Source organism: Triticum dicoccoides, chromosome 4A (assembly GCF_002162155.2).
Source record: "Triticum dicoccoides isolate Atlit2015 ecotype Zavitan chromosome 4A, WEW_v2.0, whole genome shotgun sequence".
Classification (NCBI taxonomy): Eukaryota; Viridiplantae; Streptophyta; class Magnoliopsida; order Poales; family Poaceae; genus Triticum; species Triticum dicoccoides.
This window is the reverse complement of record NC_041386.1, coordinates 70,947,393-70,962,456: the sequence shown is the minus strand read 5'-3', so window position 1 is coordinate 70,962,456 and position 15,064 is coordinate 70,947,393.

Genomic DNA, 15,064 nt, shown 5'->3' with positions numbered 1-15,064 from the left:
AGGGGAACCCGAGCCGCACCGCGGCGGGCCCCTCCCCACCTCGTCTTACCTCCTCGCCGCTGCCCGAGGCAACCGTCGGGCAAGCCTGGGGCGTCAAGGATGGTGGCGACGGGGCCTCGGTTGCCCTGCTTCTGCATGGGGAACCCCGAATCTGGAGCGGCAACTTCATTGACAAGGCACGGCCGGCTTGCAGCCGTGCGGGGAGGTGGATCTGGTGTCCCGGCCGCGCGGGCGGCGATATCCGGTGGTCATTGGCAGCCTGCGGCGGCTTCTGTGACGACCGGTGCGCGCGATCTGGAGCCTCCTCTCTTCCCCTGTTCGGTGTGCGGGCCAGCCTGGTCGAGCCATGCTTTCTCTTGGTCACCGGTTTTGTACAGGAGGCGCTGGTGGTGGCGGGGATCTAGTTCAAGCGAAATCCCTAACCGGCCGCGCCGACGGCGACGCTTGAGGGCGTCGTTTCCCTCTTTGGAGGCGTCGGTATGGACTGATCTCCTCACTTCACCTTCCCCTAAGTCTCCCGGGCAAAAGCCCTGACTTTGTTGGGCAGCGGCGGCGCTCACGACGATATTCCCTTCTTGAAGGCGTCGCTTTGGAAACCTTGAGGTTGGGTGGCGCTTGTGGATGGTGGGCGATGGCGGTGGTGCGGCCCTATCATGCATGGATTTACGTCCGTTGCTTGAAGATGAACTCGAGTAGGTGGAGGTCGTCGGCTGGCGTCGTGGTGGCATCAATGACGGAGGACCTGCCAAGACTCGCGTAGGTGGAGGTCGTCGTTTGGCGTCGTGGTGGCGTTGATGGCAGAGGACCTGTCAAAGTTGCCACCTCAATCTGTTCTGAAGATGGACCGGTAGAAGACGGCGGCGACGATACATGTGAGTGTGTCGGACCGGTTTGAGCCCTGGACCCGGCAGATGGTTTGGTCGGGGTCTCCGGCTTTAGATGTTAGGCTTAGGTGAGAGATCTGGGTATGTGATCCAGCCTGCACCCCTTCATCATTTAAATAGGAGTAGCGGCAGATGTTGTCAAGATGGCGGATTCAGGCATATTATTGTTCTATTTTATAAGGTCATAAGAATAATTAATAAAATGACCACATGCATCTGCCAAATACAGAGGCAGGAGGTCATCCTCTTTTTTCAAAAAAATAAAAAAATATCCAGCTGATGGGCTACTGCCCGGACGAGAGCAACAGGGTCCTGGCCTACCAGTTCGCCACCAACGGCTCTCTGCACGACACGCTTACACGGTAGTACATACACTTGCCGGCCATCCCCCCATCATCAGGAATTACTACACGGTGTCATTCAGTGGTAATCTAAAGAAGAAAGAAATGCAGGCCAGTGGCACTTTGTTCATAGACACGTCTGGATGTGTTTGTGGACAAATTGATACCTAATAGGGTAACCCGCCATTTTCCCTATTTATCTGTCACCTTTTTTTTTCAAACTCAAATTTTCATCCATTTGCAACTGTCAACAAAAAAAATTAAAGATAAATTATGCATGACAAACAATTCAACATGTCAATAATTCAATCAAAGTTTATAATTCAGACTGAACAATTCGAATGAATCAATGTTCGTCGTCATTTTCGTGGCGCAAATGATGATGCTACGCATCCGGTGAACCCATCTGAGCACATCCTCATCAACCATGGTAGTGTTGGCGAACATGACCCCCGCCTCCTCGGTGAAGTTTACAGTCCAACTTGGTCTATTTCAAACGCAAGCCACACCTTCTCAGTTTTAACCTTTTTTGTTTGTATCTCTATGGATCATTCGAACTTCTCATCCTTTTTTCATTCCTCCTTTTCATCACTTTTGGCACATGCCACCTTTTTGTGAGACATTATGTCCACTCACTTATCCGATAATTGGCTTGCCTGCCCGGTGCCTTTTTTTCCTCTCTAGCTCCCACTTCCTTCCCCTCGCTCTTGGCACACGGGTTACTGGTGTTGGAACACGCGGTACGCTAAGCTAGCGCCAAATAAAAAATTTCTACCGCGCACCCAAGATCATGCTGCTGGAAATCGATCATGGGATCGGGTTTACCACTAGAAGCGCAGACACCGCATCAGAAGTAGAGTTGGTGATGCGTGTAGTCGGTCTCTCAGGGCGTCTCATCCTCGCGTCGCCGAACTCCCGTGTATAGTGAAGACCCGCGAATAGTTCCTCGCGGATCCCTCGAACGGTTCGTCCGAGCACCGCAAGTGCGATGCCTCCAAGGTATCCACACGTGCGGGGTGGAGCGTCGGGTGGACGACTGCTAGGTCCGATCACACGGCATGAGCGTGGGGAGTGGCGGCGACGGCTGTCCAGGGTGGCAAAAGATCAACGCTAAGTGGTGCGCCCACTCCCCTTTATATAGACCTTCGAGGTGGGCTCAACACTTGAGCCCACTAGGAGTCTACATCCATTTTCCACCCAGATCCAATCTAAATGTGCTGCAGTCCCTTAAGTGTGCGACCCTATAGGTTCACATACACATAGACACGATCAGAGTCGATAGTTGGTAGTGACTCCTAGCAGAACGTGCCAACTCCCATATATGCGTAAAGTCGTTTGATGAACCTCGACAATGTGTCATATGTAACATTCCTTTTGCCTCACGATATATGTTGTCGAGCTCCATGCGAGCACTTGTCACCCTTGTGGTAGCTCGACCCCTCTTCTCGACACCGTGATACAAATTCCCGAACTGTGTTAACACTTAACCCAAGTCGCATGGCCATGCTTACCGAATCTGATCACTCGAAAGGGCCCAGAGAACATCTCTCCAAATAAGAGGGAAAAATTCCATCTTGGTCAGCCATGTCTCACGACATGTCTCACGAGTCACGACTCACCCGAAAGCTACCTTTATAACTACCCAGTTGCGGAGTAGCGTTTGATAGATCCTAAGTGAGTCATTCATCATCCCAAGAACACGAGAGGACCTCAGCTCTAGGACATGGCATAGACATTGTACTTGAGACTAACAGATGATGATATCTCGCTAAGTCTCAAAGTGTGTCTGTCCGACTTGGCGATCTCCACCCCGAGTCCATACGACCGGTTTAGCATCTCCATGCACATGACTTGTGAAACATAGTCATCAACCAAGTCCTATACTAGTCAAGGATATGTGTCCGCATAACCTTATCAATTAGGGACCATTAGAACGATCATCGTACAATATATAGTTCCACAGACAAGTCTCATACTTATTGATACATATCATTGATGATATTCAAGGACAATACAAAGGACTCAGGAATACATAGGGAAATATCATCATCACATGATTGCCTCTAGGGCAATATCTCCAACAGCCGGCGCAAGCCCCCATCCACCTCCACTTGTTTCACTACCTCCCCCCCAATTGATTGTTGGGAGCTTGAGCCATCAATTCTTCACTTTTTGGGGGGGGGGGGGTGCAAAGATTTGACATTCTAGAGTGACAATGCTATTTCGCTCCTTTTTTTAACCGGGCTTACCCCCTTTCCATTACAAAGAACGGAAATACAACTATTCTAGAAACATTCAGGAGGAGAGGAAAGAGAGGTAGCAAGTCTAACGCACTGCCAGGAAACCCATCGCATTCGCTCGCCGTCGAAATGAATGCTATGGGACGAAAACCTGACAGCACCAAAGTACCTAACTGAAGGAAATATGCCCTAGAGGCAATAATAAAGTTATTATTTATTTCCTTATATCATGATAAATGTTTATTATTCATGCTAGAATTGTATTAACTGGAAACATAATACATGTGTGAATACATAGACAAACAGATTGTCACTAGTATGCCTCTACTTGACTAGCTCGTTGATCAAAGATGGTTATGTTTCCTAACCATAGACATGAGTTGTCATTTTATTAACGGGGTCACATCATTAGGAGAATGATGTGATTGACATGGCCCATTCCGTTAGCTTAGCACACGATCGTTTAGTATTCTGCTATTGCTTTCTTCATGACTTATACATGTTCCTATGACTATGAGATTATGCAACTCCTGTTTACCAGAGGAACACTTTGTGTGCTACCAAACGTCACAACATAACTGGATGATTATAAAGGTGCTCTACAGGTGTCTCCAAAGGTACTTGTTGGGTTGGCGTATTTCGAGATTAGGATTTGTCACTCCGATTGTCGGAGAGGTATCTTTGGGCCCTCTCGGTAATGCACATCACTTAAGCCTTGCAAGCATTGCAACTAATGAGTTAGTTGCGGGATGATGTATTACGGAACGAGTAAAGAGACTTGCCGGTAACGAGATTGAACTAGGTATTGAGATACCGACGATCGAATCTCGGGCAAGTAACATACCGATGACAAAGGGAACAACGTATGTTGTTGTGCGGTTTGACCGATAAAGATCTTCGTAGAATATGTGGGAGCCAATATGAGCATCCAGGTTCCGCTATTGATTATTGACCGGAGACGTGTCTCGGTCATGTCTACATAGTTCTCGAACCCGTAGGGTGATACGTCTCCAACGTATCTATAATTTTTGATTGCTCCATGCTATATTATCTACTATTTTAGGCAATATTGGGCTTTAATATCCACTTTTATATTATTTTTGGGACTAACCTATTAACCGGAGGCCCAACCCAGATTTGCTGTTTTATGCCTATTTCAGTGTTTTGAAGAAAAGGAATATGAGACGGAGTCGAAACGGAACGAAATCAACTGGAGAAGTTATTTTTGGAAGGAAACACACCCGATGGACTTGGACCCTACGTCAAGGAAGGAACGAGGTGCTCACAAGGCTGGGGGCGCGCCCCCTGTCTCGTGGGACCCTCGTGGCTCCCCTGACGTACCTCCTGCACCCATATATACCTACGTGACCTAAAACTTCCAGAACAGAAGATAGATCGGGAGTTCCGCCGCCAGAAGCCTCCGTAGTCACCAAAAACCAATCTAGACCCGTTCCGGCACCCTGCCGGAGGGGGCAATCCTTCTCCGTGGCCATCTTCATCATCCGGTGCTCTCCATGACGAGGAGGGAGTAGTTCTCCCTCGGGGCCGAGGGTATGTACCAGTAGCTATGTGTTTGATCTCTCTCTCTCGTGTTCTTGAGGTGATACGATCTTGATGTATCGCGAGCTTTGCTATTATAGTTGGATCTTATGTTCTCCTCCCCCTCTTCTCTCTTGTAATGAATTGAGTTTCCCCTTTAAAGTAATCTTATTGGATCGAGTCTTTAAAGATTTAAAAACACTTGATGTATGTCTTGCCATGGATATCTGTGGTGACAATGGGATACCACGTGCCACTTTATGTATGTTTTGGTGACCAACTTGCGGGTTCCGCCCATGAACCTATGCATTGGGGTTGGAACATGTTTTCGTCGTGATTCTCCAGTAGAAACTGTGGGGCACTCTTTGAGGTCCTTTATGTTGGTTGAATAGATAAATCTGAGATTGTGTGATGCATATTGTATAATCATACCCACGGATACTTGAGGTGACATTGGAGTATCTAGGTGACATTAGGGTTTTGGTTGATTTGTATCTTAAGGTGTTATTCTAGTACGAACTCTAGGGCTGTTTGTGACACTTATAGGAATAGCCCAACGGATTGATTGGAAAGAATAACTTTGAGGTGGTTTCGTACCCTACCATAATCTCTTCGTTCGTTCTCCGCTATTAGTGACTTTGGAGTGACTCTTTGTTGCATGTTGAGGGATAGTTATGTGATCCAATTATGTTATCATTGTTGAGGGAACTTACACTAGCGAAAGTATGAACCCTAGGCCTTGTTTCAACACATTGCAATACCGTTTACGCTCACTTTTATCACTTGCTACCTTGCTTCTTTTATAATTTCATATTACAAAAACTATTATCTACTATCCATATTGCACTTGTATCACCATCTCTTCGCCGAACTAGTGCACCTATACAATTTACCATTGTATTGGGTGTGTTGGGGACACAAGAGACTCTTTGTTATTTGGTTGCAGGGTTGCTTGAGAGAGACCATCTTCATCATACGCCTCCTACAGATTGATAAACCTTAGGTCATCCACTTGAGGGAAATTTGCTACTGTCCTACAAACCTGTGCACTTGCAGGCCCAACAACGTCTACAAGAAGAAGGTTGTGTAGTAGACATCAAGCTCTTTTCTAGCGCCATTGCCGGGGAGGTGAATGCTTGAAGGTATATCTTTAGATCTTGCAATCGAGTCTTTTAGTTTCTTGTTTTATCATTAGTTTAGTTTATAAAAGAAAATTATAAAAAAATGGAATTGAGTTTGTCTCATACACTTCACCTTTTTAATATCTTTCGTGAGTATGATGGAAAGGATAATTGTGCTCAAGTGCTAGAAGAAGAAATCTATAAAATGTTTGGCACTAAATATTTGAATGATGAGCATGATTGCAATGTTGTTAGTATGAATTCCTTGAATATCCATGATGCTAATGACATGCAAAGCCACAAGCTTGGGGAAGCTATGTTTGATGAAGATGATATTTTTTGTCCCCCAAGCTTTGATGAGCAAATTTATTATGATGAAAGATGATTATATTGATGAAAGTGGATTTGGAGAGGTCATGACTTTATTTTGTGATGAATCCACTATTCCGGAAGAGGTTCCAATTGATTATGAGAACAAAGTTGCTATCTATGATGATTATTGTGATGAATTGTATGCTATAAAAAAATAATGATAACCATGAAACTTGTCATCGTGATTTTAGTTTTCAATTGGATTATGCCTCACATGATAGTTATTTTGTTGAGTTTGCCCCCACTACTATTCATGAGAAGAATTTTGCTTATCTGGAGAGTAGTAAATTTTCTATGCTTGTAGATCATGAAAAGAATGCTTTAGATGCTGGTTATATTGTTGAATTCATTCATGATGCTACTGAAAATTATTATGAGGGAGGAATATATGCTTGTAGGAATTGCAATAATATCAAGTTTCCTCTCTATGTGCTTAAAGTTTTGAAGTTATGCTTGTTTTACCTTCCTATGCAAGTTGATTCTTGTTACCACAAGTTGTTTGGTCACAAAATCTCTATGCATAGGAAGTATGTTAGACTTAAATGTGCTAGTTATATTCTTCATGATGCTCTCTTTATGTTTCAATTCTTATCTTTTATGTGAGCATCATTGTCATTATCATGCCTAGCTAGGGGCGTTAAACGGTAGCGCTTGTTGGGAGGCAACCCAACTTTATTTTTGTTACTTGATTTTTGTTCCTGTTTAGTAATAAATAATTCATATAGCCTCTGTTTAGATGTGGTTTTATGTGTTTAATTAGTGTTTGTGCCCAGTAGAACCTTTGGGAAGACTTGGGGAAAGTCTTGTTGATCATGCTGTCAAAAACAGAAACTTTAGCACTCACGAGAATTGCTGCCATTTTTATTTGGAGAGTGATATTTACTTAATTCTTTTTGCAGTTGATTAATAGATAAATTACTCAGGTCCAGAAATTTATTTGAGAATTTTATGAGTTACAGAAGTATACATTTGATCCAGATTACTACAGACAGTTCTGTTTTTGACAGATTCTGTTTTTCGTGTGCTGTTTACTTATTTTGATGAATCTATGGCTAGTAAAATACTTTATAAACCATAGAGAAGTTAGAATACATTAGGTTTAACATCAATATAAATAAAGAATGAGTTCATTACAGTACCTTGAAGTGGTGTTTTGTTTTCTTTCGCTAACGGAGCTTACGAGTTTTCTGTTAAGTTTTGTGTTGTGAAGTTTTCAAGTTTTGGGTAAGTATTCGATGGACTATGGAATAAGGAGTGGCAAGAGCCTAAGCTTGGGGATTCCCAAGTCACCCCAAGGTAATATTCAAGGATAGCCAAGAGCCTAAGCTTGGGGATGCCCTGGAAGGCATCCCCTCTTTCGTCTTCGTTCATCGGTAACTTTACTTGGAGCTATATTTGTATTCACCACATGATATGTGTTTTGCTTGGAGTGTCAATTTATTTTGCTAGGATTTGCTTTCTGTTATTTAGAACAATGTTTTGCATCTTTTATTTCAATAAAAGTGTCATTGATAGCCTTTACTATGCCTATGTTACAAGTATGCATGTTCCTGTTTGAAAACAGAAAGTTTACCGCTGTTGCAATAATTCCCTAGAAAAGTAATAATGTGATAAAATTTTGAAACCTTTTGTATATTAAGCTCTGTTAAATTTACTACAGTGGGAATTTTATTTCATAATTTTTGGAGCTAGGGAAGTATGGATGTTGCAGCATTCTTTACAGACTATCCTGTTTAGTCAGATTGCTGTTATGTTTGCATTGTTTGCATATGTTTGCTTCTTTAATGATTCTATTTGAGGATAGGACTATTAAATATGCAGAGACATTTAGTATGCAATGTTGAATAATAATTTTAGTGATTTTCTACAGTAGAGTATGATAAGGTTTTGGCAATGGTTTATACTAACTTATCTCACGAGTCCTTGTTGAGTTTTGTGTGGATGAAGCTTTTGAGATTTAGGGAGACCATGACATGAGAGGAATTAAGGAGACACAAAAGCTCAAGCTTGGGGATGCCCAAGGCACCCCAAGATAATATTTTAAGAAGTCTCAAGAATGTAAGCTTGGGGATGCCCCAGTTGGCATCCCACCTTTCTTCTTCAACAATTATCGGTTAGTTTCGGTTGATCCTAAGTTTTTGCTTCTTCACATGATGTTTGTCATTCTTAGAATGTCATTTTATTTTGTTTTGCTTTATGTTTTAATAAAATACCAAGGTCTGAAATTATTAAATGTTAGAGAGTCTTCACATAGTTGCATAATTATTCGACTACTCATTGATCTTCACTTATATCTTTCCGAGTAGTTTGTCATTTGCTCTAGTGCTTCACTTATATATTTTAGAGCATGGTGGTAGTTTTATTTTGAAGAAATAGATGAACTCTCATGCTTCACTTATATTATTTTGAGAGTCTTAAATAGCATGGTAATTTGCTTAAAATCCTAATATGCTAGGTATTCAAGAATAATAAAATTCTCTTATGAGTGTGTTGAATACTGTGAGAAGTTTGATACTTGATAATTGTTTTGAGATATGGAGATTGTGATATTAGAGTCATACTAGTTGAGTAGTTGTGAATTTGAGAGATACTTGTGTTGAAGTTTGTGATTCCCGTAGCATGCACATATGGTGAACCGTTATGTGATGAAGTCGGAGCATGATTTATTTATTGATTGCCTTCCTTTTGAGTGGCGGTCGGGGACGAGCGATGGTCTTTTCCTACCAATCTATCCCCCTAGAAGCATGCGCGTAGTACTTTGTTTCGGTAACTAATAGATTTTTGCAATAAGTATGTGAGTTGTTTATGACTAATGTTGAGTCCATGGATTATACGTACTCTCACCCTTCCACCATTGCTAGCCTCTCTAGTACCGCGCAACTTTCGTCGGTACCATAAACCCACCATATACCTTCCTCAAAACAGCCACGATACCTACCTATTATGGCATTTCCATAGCCATTCCGAGATATATTGCCATGCAACTTTCCACCATTCCGTTCATCATGACACATTCATCATTTTCATATTGCTTAGCATGATCATGTAGTTGACATAGTATTTGTGGCAAAGCCACTGCTCATGATTCTTTCATACTTGTCACTCTTGATTCATTGCATATCCCGGTACACCGCCGGAGGCATTCATATAGAGTCATACTTTGTTCTAGTATCGAGTTGTATCATTGAGTTGTAAAAAAATAGAAGTGTGATGATCATCATTCAATAGAGCATCGTCCCAAAAAAAGAAAGGCCAAATAAAAAAAAGAAAGGCCAAAAAAAAGAAAGGCCAAATAAATAAAAAAATAAAAATAAAAAGGGGTAATGCTACTATCCTTTTTTCCACACTTATGCTTCAAAGTAGCACCATGATATAGCGAGTCTCATATATTATGCTTCAAAGTAGCACCATGTTCTTCATATAGAGAGTCTCATATGTTGTCACTTTCATATACTAGTGGGAATCTTTCATTATAGAACTTGGCTTGTATATTCCAATGATGGGCTTCCTCAAAATGACCTAGGTCTTCGTGAGCAAGCAAGTTGGATGCACACCCACTAGTTTCTTCTGTTGAGCTTTCATACACTTATAGCTCTAGTGCATCCGTTGCATGGCAATCCCTACTCACTCACATTGATATATATTGATGGGCATCTCCATAGCCCGTTGATACGCCTAGTCGATGTGAGACTATCTTCTCCCTTTTTTTTCCTCTCCACAACCACCATTCTATTCCACCTATAGTGCTATGTCCATGGCTCACGCTCATGTATTGCGTGAAGATTGAAAAAGTTTGAGAACATCAAAAGTATGGAACAATTGCTTGGCTTGTCATCGGGGTTGTGCATGATTTAAATATTTTGTGTGGTGAAGATGGAGCATAGCCAGACTATATGATTTTGTAGGGATAGCTTTTTTTGACCACGTTATTTTGAGAAGACATAATTGCTTTGTTAGTATGCTTGAAGTATTATTATTTTTATGTCAATATGAACTTTTGTCTTGAATCTTATGGATCTGAATATTCATATCACAAGTAGGAAGAATTACATTGAAATTATGCCAACTAGCATTCCACATCAAAAATTATCTTTTTATCATTTACCTACTCGAGGACGAGCAGGAATTAAGCTTGGGGATGCTTGATACGTCTCCAACGTATCTATAATTTTTGATTGCTCCATGCTATATTATCTACTGTTTTAGGTAATATTGGGCTTTAATATCCACTTTTATATTATTTTTGGGACTAACCTATTAACCGGAGGCCCAGCCCAGATTTGCTGTTTTATGCCTATTTCAGTGTTTTGAAAAAAAGAATATGAGACGGAGTCGAAACGGTACGAAATCAACTGGAGAAGTTATTTTTGGAAGGAAACACACCCGATGGACTTGGACCCTAAGTCAAGGAAGGAACGAGGTGCTCACGAGGGTGGGGGGCGCGCTCCCTGTCTCGTGGGACCCTCGTGGCTCCCCTAACGTACCTCCTGCACCCATATATACCTACGTGACCTAAACTTCCAGAACAGAAGATAGATCGGGAGTTCCGCCGCCAGAAGCCTCCGTAGCCACCAAAAACCAATCTAGACCCGTTCTGGCACCCTTCCGGAGGGGGAAATCCTTCTCCGGTGGCCATCTTCATCATCCCTGTGCTCTCCATGACGAGGAGGGAGTAGTTGTCCCTTGGGGCTAAGGGTATGTACCAGTAGCTATGTGTTTGATCTCTCTCTCTCGTGTTCTTGAGGTGATACGATCTTGATGTATCGCGAGCTTTGCTATTATAGTTGGATCTTATGTTTCCCCTCCCCCTCTTCTCTCTTGTAATGAATTGAGTTTCCCCTTTGAAGTAATCTTATCGGATTGAGTCTTTAAAGATTTGAGAACACTTGATGTATGTCTTGCCGTGGATATCTGTGGTGACAATGGGATACCACGTGCCACTTGATGTATGTTTTGGTGACCAACTTGCGGGTTCCGCCCATGAACCTATGCATAGGGGTTGGCACACGTTTTCGTCATGATTCTCCGGTAGAAACTTTGGGGCAGTCTTTGAGGTCCTTTGTGTTGGTTGAATAGATGAATCTGAGATTGTGTGATGCATATCGTATAATCATACCCACGGATACTTGAGGTGACATTGGAGTATCTAGGTGACATTAGGGTTTTGGTTGATTTGTATCTTAAGGTGTTATTCTAGTACGAACTCTAGGGCTGTTTGTGACACTTATAGGAATAGCCCAACGGATTGATGGGAAAGAATAACTTTGAGGTGGTTTCATACCCTACCATAATCTCTTCGTTCGTTCTCTGCTATTAGTGACTTTGGAGTGACTCTTTGTTGCATGTTGAGGGATAGTTATGTGATCCAATTATGTTATCATTGTTGAGGGAACTTACACTAGCGAAAGTATGAACCCTAGGTCTTGTTTCAACACATTGCAATACCATTTACGCTCACTTTTATCACTTGCTACCTTGCTGTTTTTATAATTTCAGATTACAAAAACTATTATCTACTATCCATATTGCACTTGTATCACCATCTCTTCGCCGAACTAGTGCACCTATACAATTTACCATTGTATTGGGTGTGTTGAGGACACAAGAGACTCTTTGTTATTTGGTTGTAGGGTTGCTTGAGAGAGACCATCTTCATCCTACGCCTCCTACAGATTGATAAACCTTAGGTCATCCACTTGAGGGAAATTTGCTACTGTCCTACAAACCTGTGCACTTGCAGGCCCAACAATGTCTACAAGAAGAAGGTTGTGTAGTAGACATCATAGGGTCCGCACGCTTAACGTTACGATGATGGTTATATTATGAGTTTATATGTTTTGATGTATCGAAGGTTGTTCGGAGTCCCGGACGTGATCAAGGACATGACGAGGAGTCTCGAAATGGTCGAGACATAAAGATTAATATATTGGAAGCCTATATTTGGATATCGGAAGTGTTCCGGGTGAAATCAGGATTTTACCGGAGTACCGGGAGGTTACCGGAACCCCCCGGGAGTTTAATGGGCCTACATGGGCCTTAGTGGAAATAGAGGAAAGCAAGGGGAGTGTGGGGCACCCCCCAAAGGCCCAAACCGAATTGGTTTAGGGCAAGGGGTCCGGCCCCCTCTTTCCTTCTTCCCCTCTCTCTTTCCTTCTCCCGAATCCTATTCCAACTAGGAAATGGGGGGAGTCCTACTCCCGGTGGGAGTAGGACTCCTCCTGGCGCGCCCTCTCCCTGGCCGGCCGCACCCCCCTTGCTCCTTTATATACGGGGGCAGGGTGGCACCCCATAGACACAACAATTGATCATTTGATCCTTTAGCCGTGTGCGGTGCCCCCCTCCACCATAGTCCACCTCGATATTACTGTAGCGGTGCTTAGGCGAAGCCCTGCGTTGGTAGAACATCAACATCGTCACCACGTCGTTGTGCTGACGAAACTCTCCCAAAACACTCGGCTGGATCAGAGTTCGAGGGACGTCATCGGGCTGAACGTGTGCTGAACTCGGAGGTGTCGTACGTTCGGTACTTGATCGGTCGGATCGTGAAGACGTACGACTACATCAACCGCGGTGTGTTAACGCATCCGCTTTCGGTCTACGAGGGTACGTAGACAACAGACTCCCCTCTCGTTGCTATGCATCACCATGATCTTGCGTGTGCGTAGGAATTTTTTTGAAATTACTACATTCCCCAACAGTGGCATCCGAGCTAGGTTTTATGCGTAGATGTCATATGCACGAGTCGAACACAAGTGAGTTGTGGGCGATATAAGTCATACTGCTTACCAGCATGTCATACTTTGGTTCGACGGTATTTTTGGATGAAGCGACCCGGACCGACATTACGTGTACGCTTACGCGATACTGGTTCTACCGATGTGCTTTGCACACAGGTGGCTAGCGGGTGTCAGTTTCTCCAACTTTAGTTGAACCAAGTGTGGCTACGCCCGGTCCTTGCGAAGGTTAAAACAACACCAACTTGACAAACTATCGTTGTGGCTTTGATGCGTAGGTAAGAACGATTCTTGCTAAGCCCGTAGCAGCCACGTAAAATTTGCAACAATAAAGTAGAGGACGTCTAACTTGTTTTTGCAGGGCATGTTGTGATGTGATATGGTCAAGACATGATGCTAAATTTTATTGTATGAGATGATCATGTTTTGTAACCGAGTTATCGGCAACTGGCAGGAGCCATATGGTTGTCGCTTTATTGTATGCAATGCAATCGCCCTGTAATGCTTTACTTTATCACTAAGCGGTAGCGATAGTCGTGGAAGCATAAGATTGGCAAGACGACGACGATGCTACGATGGAGATCGAGGTGTCGCGCCGGTGACGATGGTGATCATGACGGTGCTTCGGCGATGGAGATCACAAGCACAAGATGATGATGGCCATATCATATCACTTATATTGATTGCATGTGATGTTTATCTTTTATGCATCTTATCTTGCTTTGATTGACGGTAGCATTATAAGATGATCTCTCACTAAATTTCAAGATAAAAGTGTTCTCCCTGAGTATGCACCGTTGCCAAAGTTCGTCGTGCCCAGACACCACGTGATGATCGGGTGTGATAAGCTCTACGTCCATCTACAATGGGTGCAAGCCAGTTTTGCACACGCAGAATACTCAGGTTAAACTTGACGAGCCTAGCATATGCAGATATGGCCTCGGAATACTGAGACCGAAAGGTCGAGCGTGAATCATATAGTAGATATGATCAACATAGTGATGTTCACCATTGTAAACTACTCCATTTCACGTGATGATCGGTTATGGTTTAGTTGATTTGGATCACGTGATCACTTAGAAGATTAGAGGGATGTCTTTCTAAGTGGGAGTTCTTAAGTAATATGATTAATTGAACTTAAATTTATCATGAACTTAGTACCTGATAGTATCTTGCTTGTCTATGTTTGATTGTAGATAGATGGCCCGTGCTATTGTTCCGTTGAATTTTAATGCGTTCCTTGAGAAAGCAAAGTTGAAAGATGATGGTAGCAATTACACGGACTAGGTCCGTAACTTGAGGATTATCCTCATTGCTGCTCAGAAGAATTACGTCCTGGAAGCATCGCTGAGTGTACCACCTACACCAGCAACTGCAGACATTGTGAATGCCTGGCAGTCGCGTGTTGATGACTACTCGATAGTTCAGTGTGCCATGCTTTATGGCTTAGAACCGGGACTTCAACGATGTTTTGAATGTCATGGAGCATATGAGATGTTCCAGGAGTTGAAGTTAATATTTCAAGAAAATTCCCGGATTGAGAGATATGAAGTCTCCAATAAGTTCTATAGCTGCAAGATGGAGGAGAATAGTTCTGTCAGTGAACATATACTCAGAATGTCTGGGTACCATAATCACTTGACTCAGCTAGGAGTTAATCTTCCGGTTGATAGTGTCATTGACAGAGTTCTTCAATCACTGCCACTAAGCTACAAGAGCTTCGTGATGAACTATAATATGCAAGGGATGGATAAGACAATTCCCGAGCTCTTCGCAATGCTAAAAACTGCGGAGGTGGAAATCAAGAAGGAGCATCAAGTATTGATGGTCAGT